Consider the following 6,304-nt stretch of genomic DNA (forward strand, 5'->3'; position numbering starts at 1 on the left):
TGAATGGATGGATGGAGGATGAACGGATGGATGGATGATGGATGGATGGATGGATTTGGGGAGGGGGGGGCCGACACCTCGGTGGGGTGTGCCCGACCCGGGGTGCACCTGCCTGGGGGTGACACCCCCCTAGGGCGGCACTGCCTTGGGGTGACACCCTCCTCGGGGCGTGCCCTTCTTCTGGGTGGGTTCAGCTCTGCATAGCGTGCACCCGGCTTTGGGGGTACCTGCCAAGGGGTGACAACTTCCTTGGGGAGTGCTGTGCTGGAGGTACAGCTTCCCTGGGGTACAACAACCCGGGAATGGCACCTTCCTTGCAGTGACACCACCGTTAGGGTACACCCTCTGTGGTGTTCACCTGCCTGCTGGGGACACTACTTGGGGTGCACCTTCCTTATGGTGCACTCTCCTTATGGTGTACCTGGCTTGAGACAGCTCTTGTCAGAAGGTGCATCTGACTGCTGGTAGCACCCTCCCTGGGTTGGCATCTCCCTGGAGGGGTGCAGCTGCCTAAGAGTGATGCTCCTTGGGACGCACCCTGCTTGCAGAGCACCCTGCTTGGGTTGAATCCTCCTTATAGTGCACCTTCTTTGGTGTGCCACTGCTTGGAGGTGATGCCCTCCTTGGAGAACATGTATCTGAGAGTGACACCTTTGGAGTGACACCTCCTCTGAGGATGACAGTGTCCTTAGTGTGTGCCATGCTTATGGTGCGCCTTGCTTGGGATGTGCCTGTCTGTGGGAAAGACCCTACAGGGACTGTAGTGATAGGACAAGGGGTAATGGGTTCAAATGTAAACGGGGAAGATTTACATTAGATATAAGGAGGAAGTTCTTCCCTGTGAGGGTGCTGAGGGGTTGGCACAGGGTGCCCAGAGAAGCTGTGGCTGCCCCATCCCTGGCAGTGTTCAAGGCCAGGTTGGACACAGGGGCTTGGAGCAAGCTGCTCCAGTGGAAGGTGTCCCTGCCTGTGGCAGGGGTTGGAGCTGGGTGATCTTAAGCTCCTTTCCAACCCAAACCATTCTGTGATTCTATGATGCACATATCAGAGGATGCCACTGCCCTCAGGGTTCTTTTTCTGTACCTACCTTGGATTGATCCCTCCTTTTAGTGACCCTGAACTTGGAGCAGTACCAGCCCGTGGAGTTGTATTAAGTTCCTAGAGCACATACTCTTGGGAAGAATGCTATGGGGTGGGAGGCATGGCCCTACACACACCGTGTGAAGCCTAGCTGCACCTTAGGCTGGGAGATGAGGTGGGTGAGTAGGAAGGATTAATGAATGGTAATGAAAGAATGTGGGGCAGGTGAGGGAGTAGGGAGGAAAGGAAAAGGAGGGAAGGGGGAGATAGGAAGTGTTATGGAGAAGTGCGGTTGTGGGATGGGTGGTGTTATGCCCTGGGTCTTGTATGTTGAGCAGAGGAGGTGGTACTTATGGATATCTTCTTGCTGCCCTTCACCCTGGACTGCAGGCTGGGAGAAGTGTGAACTCAGTGTAAGTAAATTCATGAGTGTTTGGGAAGGGCTGGATTTGGGGTGCTGGTGGTGCTGCTGCTGGGCTGTGCATTGAGGTGTGATAGTTGTTGAGCAGTTCTCACTTGGCAAAGCAGCTCCAGGAGCCTTCCTTTGGGTCAGTAGCTGTGTTAATACAAAGGAGCAAAACAGATGCATGGGGAAGGAAACATCAATAACATCGGCAGTCAGTGCAGCCAGCTGAAGCCATCTTCATGTCTTGGCAGTGCTGTCAGCTCCTGTTCCTCATGAACTAGCAGCTCATCCTAATGATAGTGTTATCCATTCCTTAGCATTTCAGCCCTGGGACCGCCTGCAGTCTGGTAAGATGTTGTTGTATATTAAATGATAACATAGTCACTCTAAGCAGGCTACTTGCTAGAAAGAAGTAATTTCTCATCAGAAATGCCCTTTGGGGGGAAGAAAACCCTATCCCAAAGGAAAACCCCATTTAGCGATCCTGGCTTTTCTGTGCTGAAGTTTTCCCCTTTTATTCATTAATAATACAACAACTGCAACATCTTGCTGTGCTGTGCAGTAACTGAGCCTGGCAAGAAGCTGACGCAGGTGTTTTTGCTATGAGGTGAAGGTCTCCCTGCTTTACAGCCGCACGGTCTTAGTTGCCTCTTGCCTGGATGATGGTACTTCTGCATCTCCAGACCAGAGCTTAAGCAAACCGGGAGGTGCTACTCAGCTCAGAAAGCTGTGCTAGGGGAAGGAGTTTGTTGCTTGTGTAGAGGCTCAGATCTGTTTCCCTTTCAAGCAATCACTCAACGGACTATTTCAGCCAAAAGTCCAAAAGGTTTCCTAATGAGAGCAGGATGTTCTCCCTTATCTAAATAGGACATAAACTTTGTCTGAACCATATGAATACTTCACACAACAAAAAACCCCAAAGGTGCATGCTCATCCTGAGTAAGTAGCATGGTTGAAATTGGTCTGACATATCTGAAGAGTAATCCTGCCATATCTTAATAATGTTAATTCTGACCTCTCAATTTCTTATTCAGCTGCATGAAGTAGCAGGAGGGTACAAATGTAATCCACACTCAGAAGCAGTAAAGAGCCGTTTGGGAAGCTGGAACAGGAGTGTGTGTAAACAAAGGGTACCTGATAAAATAATGACCACAGTGTGCGACTGTGCTATAATAAATAATAAAATGACAACTTAATTCAACAAATCCAGTAATATAAATAACTGAAATAACAAGCTTGGTGTAGAAACAGGAAGGTTGCTGTAATATGAAACTGTATGTAGTATAATGAAACCATACCTGTTCAATCATCTTGCCAAACTTATTCAACATCTTTGTGGGTGACATGGACAGTGGGATTGAGTGTGCCCTCAGCAAGTTTGCCGATGACACCAAGCTGTGTGGTTCTGTTGATACGCTGGAGGGAAGGAATGCCATTCAGAGGGACCTTGACACACTTGTGAAGTGGGCTGATGCCAACCTCATGAGGTTTAACCATGACAAGTGCAAGGTCCTACACCTGGGTGGGAGCAATCCCAGGCACAGCTACAGGTTGGGCAAAAAGGAAATTCAGAGCAGCCCTGCGGAGAAGGACTTGGGGGTGTTGGTTGATGAGAAAATGAACATGAGCCAGCAGTGTGCACTCACAGCCCAGAAAGCAACCGTATCCTGGGCTGCATCAAAAGGAGTGTGACCAGCAGGTCGAAGGAGGTGATCCTGCCCCTCTACTCTGCTCTTGTGAGACCTCACTTGGAGCACTGTGTGCAGTTCTGGTGTCCTCAACATAAAAAGGACATGGAACTGTTAGAACAAGTCCAGAGGAGGGCCACGAGGATGATCAGGGGACTGAAGCACCTCCCATATGAAGACAGGCAAAAAAAGTTGGGGCTGTTCAGCCTGGAGAAGAGAAGACTGCATGGAGACCTCACAGCAGCCTTCCAGTATCTGCAGGGGGCCTACAGGGATGCTGGGGAGGGACTATTCATTAGGGACTGTAGTGATAGGACAAGGGGTAACGGGTTGAAACTTAAACAGCAGAGGTTTAGATTGGATATAAGGAAGAAATTCTTTACGGTAAGGGTGGTGAGGTACTGGAATGGGTTGCCCAAGGAAGCTGTGACTGCTCCATCCCTGGCGGTGTTCCAGGCCAGGTTGGATGAAGCCTTGGGTGACATGGTTTAGTGTGAGGTGTCCCTGCCCATGGCACGGGGGTTGGAACTGGATGATTGTAAGGTCCTTTCCAACCCAAACTATTCTATGATTCCATGTTTCTAATCAGAACAATAGATGTATGTGAAGGTATCAAAGAAACAGCATTTACAAATAGTAAACTTAAGATAGTAATAATGGTATTATTACTATCTTATATATTATTATTATATTACTATTATTACTATTAGTAATAATACTGGAAAGCCTGAGAAAACTCTGTCTTCTTCAGGCAACTGCCAAATTGTCAGCCCATGCAAGTCTTTACATTGTGAGCCCTCACCAGCTTTCTTCTGTCTTTGCTCACAAGAGTGTGTGGGGTTTGTTTGATCTCCTCTTCCAGTCTTGGCAAGCCCTGACCCTGCCTGAATGGGGGAAGCACCACACAAATAGGCGAGATCTCGAATGGTATTTTTTTAGTGGTTAAACTAATATGTTCTACAGGAGCTGCTGTAGACGTGCTATTTTGCTGTCTTGCTTGTTTCCTACAAGTTGGTAACCAAATCTCAGAGCGTTGTGTTTCCACAGCCTGTTATACACACAGAAGCTGTTTACTAGAAATACAGAATTAATATTAATCAGGTTTTGCATTTACAAGATATATTTTTGGCTTTAAGGTTTGCAGGAGACTTGGAGAAAGCCCTTTGCTTGGCAGCGAGTGTGTTACCAAGTGGGTGAGCACCTTCCACCCTCATCAGTGTGGGGTGGGAGCTGGGAACAGCTGTTCTGTAGAGCCTGGTGTGATCCTGAAAAGCAGTGGAGATTTGGGGAGATTTGCTTGATTTCCCTCTGGGTTTTAACCATATATGTATGTGTGTATAGATAGAGGTATGTGTATCTACATCATCTACATCTCATTTGCGCACGCCGGGGAGCAGAGCTGTGCTTGCAGGCAGGAGCTGAAGGGTCTGGAGTACAAGGCTGGGTGGGGAGGTGTTGCTAGGAGATGGAGACTCCAGTGTCTGGCAGAGCAGCGTTTTTATTTTTGGTGTAGATCACACGAAATGGTATTTGAGTGTGAAGCAGCCTTGGAAATCTCTTCCCTCTGCTCACATCCATCTCTGAATGATCTGTCTGCGCTTAGCAGGGCTGCAGCTTATTTAAAATAGAAATCAAATGTAGACTGGGGGGTGTTTAGTGGTGATTTGCTGTCTCCCAGATTTTATTTTATTCCCTTCTCTTCTTTTCCCCTACTCCCTGAGAAATCCCTTGTTTGACCAGCAGGATATATGACTGTTTGGGGGGGGGGGGGGCATCCATGCATACCTTTGGTTCCTTTGTGGCCAATTGTCTGCTTTTTCAGACGCTGCATGTTAACAGTAATTTTTACTGGGTTTGGGCTTATTAAATACATCCTGCCAGGGCTTGTTCTCTCTTGCTTTGATGCTTGTGCCCCTCAGTGCACCCCAGTGCCAGTTGGGAGTCACCCCTCCATCATAGCTGGTTGCGTTTCCACCCTTCTTGAGGGCACGGACTACATGATGGCATGGGGACAGCTGCCGTGGGATGCTTGGCCCTTCACTTGGGGCACTCATCCCTCCCTGCTGTACTATTAGGGCTGGATTTACAGCAGAATTCTGGTCTAAATGCTAAACCATGGGGGGGTTTGCACTCCACTGTGGGGTGCATGGGTCCTAGGCAGAAAGGCTCCTCACAGCAATTGCAGAGGCTCGTGCCATGTGCTCACCTTTTGCTGATGCTCCTCACAGGCACCAAACCCTCTTCACTCAAAACACAAGGTAATACAGGGCTAGAAAGCAAGATCAAACATGTCTGACCTGTCAGAAGACAGCTCAGCACTCTGAACCTCTTAGTCCATTTGGGAAGAGATCAGGATGCTGTATTTTTTCCAGTTCAGTGTGACCAAAAAAGGACCAGGAATGCTGTACATCTGTTTATACAAAAGCTTGGGTTCTGGAGCATGCCATCCATGCCTTGTAAGTGCCCTAAATCTGTGGATTTTCAGTAGGATTTGCTTTCCCAGCCTGTTTTTGGAGGAGATAGCTAATGGGATAATGTAGCAGTGGGTAAACTGTGACATGTGAAAGGGTTTTTTTTGAATGTTAGAGAAACTACATGCATGAGAGCCTTATGCACATTAGATTTGTAACAAAGCAATTCCCATTCATATTATGCAACTGATGTTATTTATCAAACCCCATTTACCATCCAAGAGCAGATGTTGAACTGTCATGCTGCAGTGTTGGAAATTAACTTTTTGGGGGGTTAGCTATTCAGAAACAATCTTGGGATTACCTTGTTGTAATATAACATAACAACATGCAATATGGAAGTATTATTCCAAAAACATAATGCATATGGGCCTGATGTCTATTATGGTCTCTTTTTGGTATTGAGTGTAAATCTAAACTGCATGGGAGCATAGGATGCACTGGTGGGAATGGGAGCTGAAAACCCTCCCTGAGTCAGAGTGGGGAAGGAGTGTGGTATTTCTTACATTGAAAACAAAATACTTTAAAGTATGATAAACACATATTTAATGAAGAGACTGCTAAATAGAGACCATTTGCGTATGCAAGCACTGGGTGTATGCCTGCTGTAACCAGCAGTGAGGGCAGGACATGTTTTCTGAGTGGTTTACTCCTAAGCT

Source organism: Melopsittacus undulatus, chromosome 6, assembly GCF_012275295.1.
Source record: "Melopsittacus undulatus isolate bMelUnd1 chromosome 6, bMelUnd1.mat.Z, whole genome shotgun sequence".
Lineage (NCBI taxonomy): Eukaryota > Metazoa > Chordata > Aves > Psittaciformes > Psittaculidae > Melopsittacus > Melopsittacus undulatus.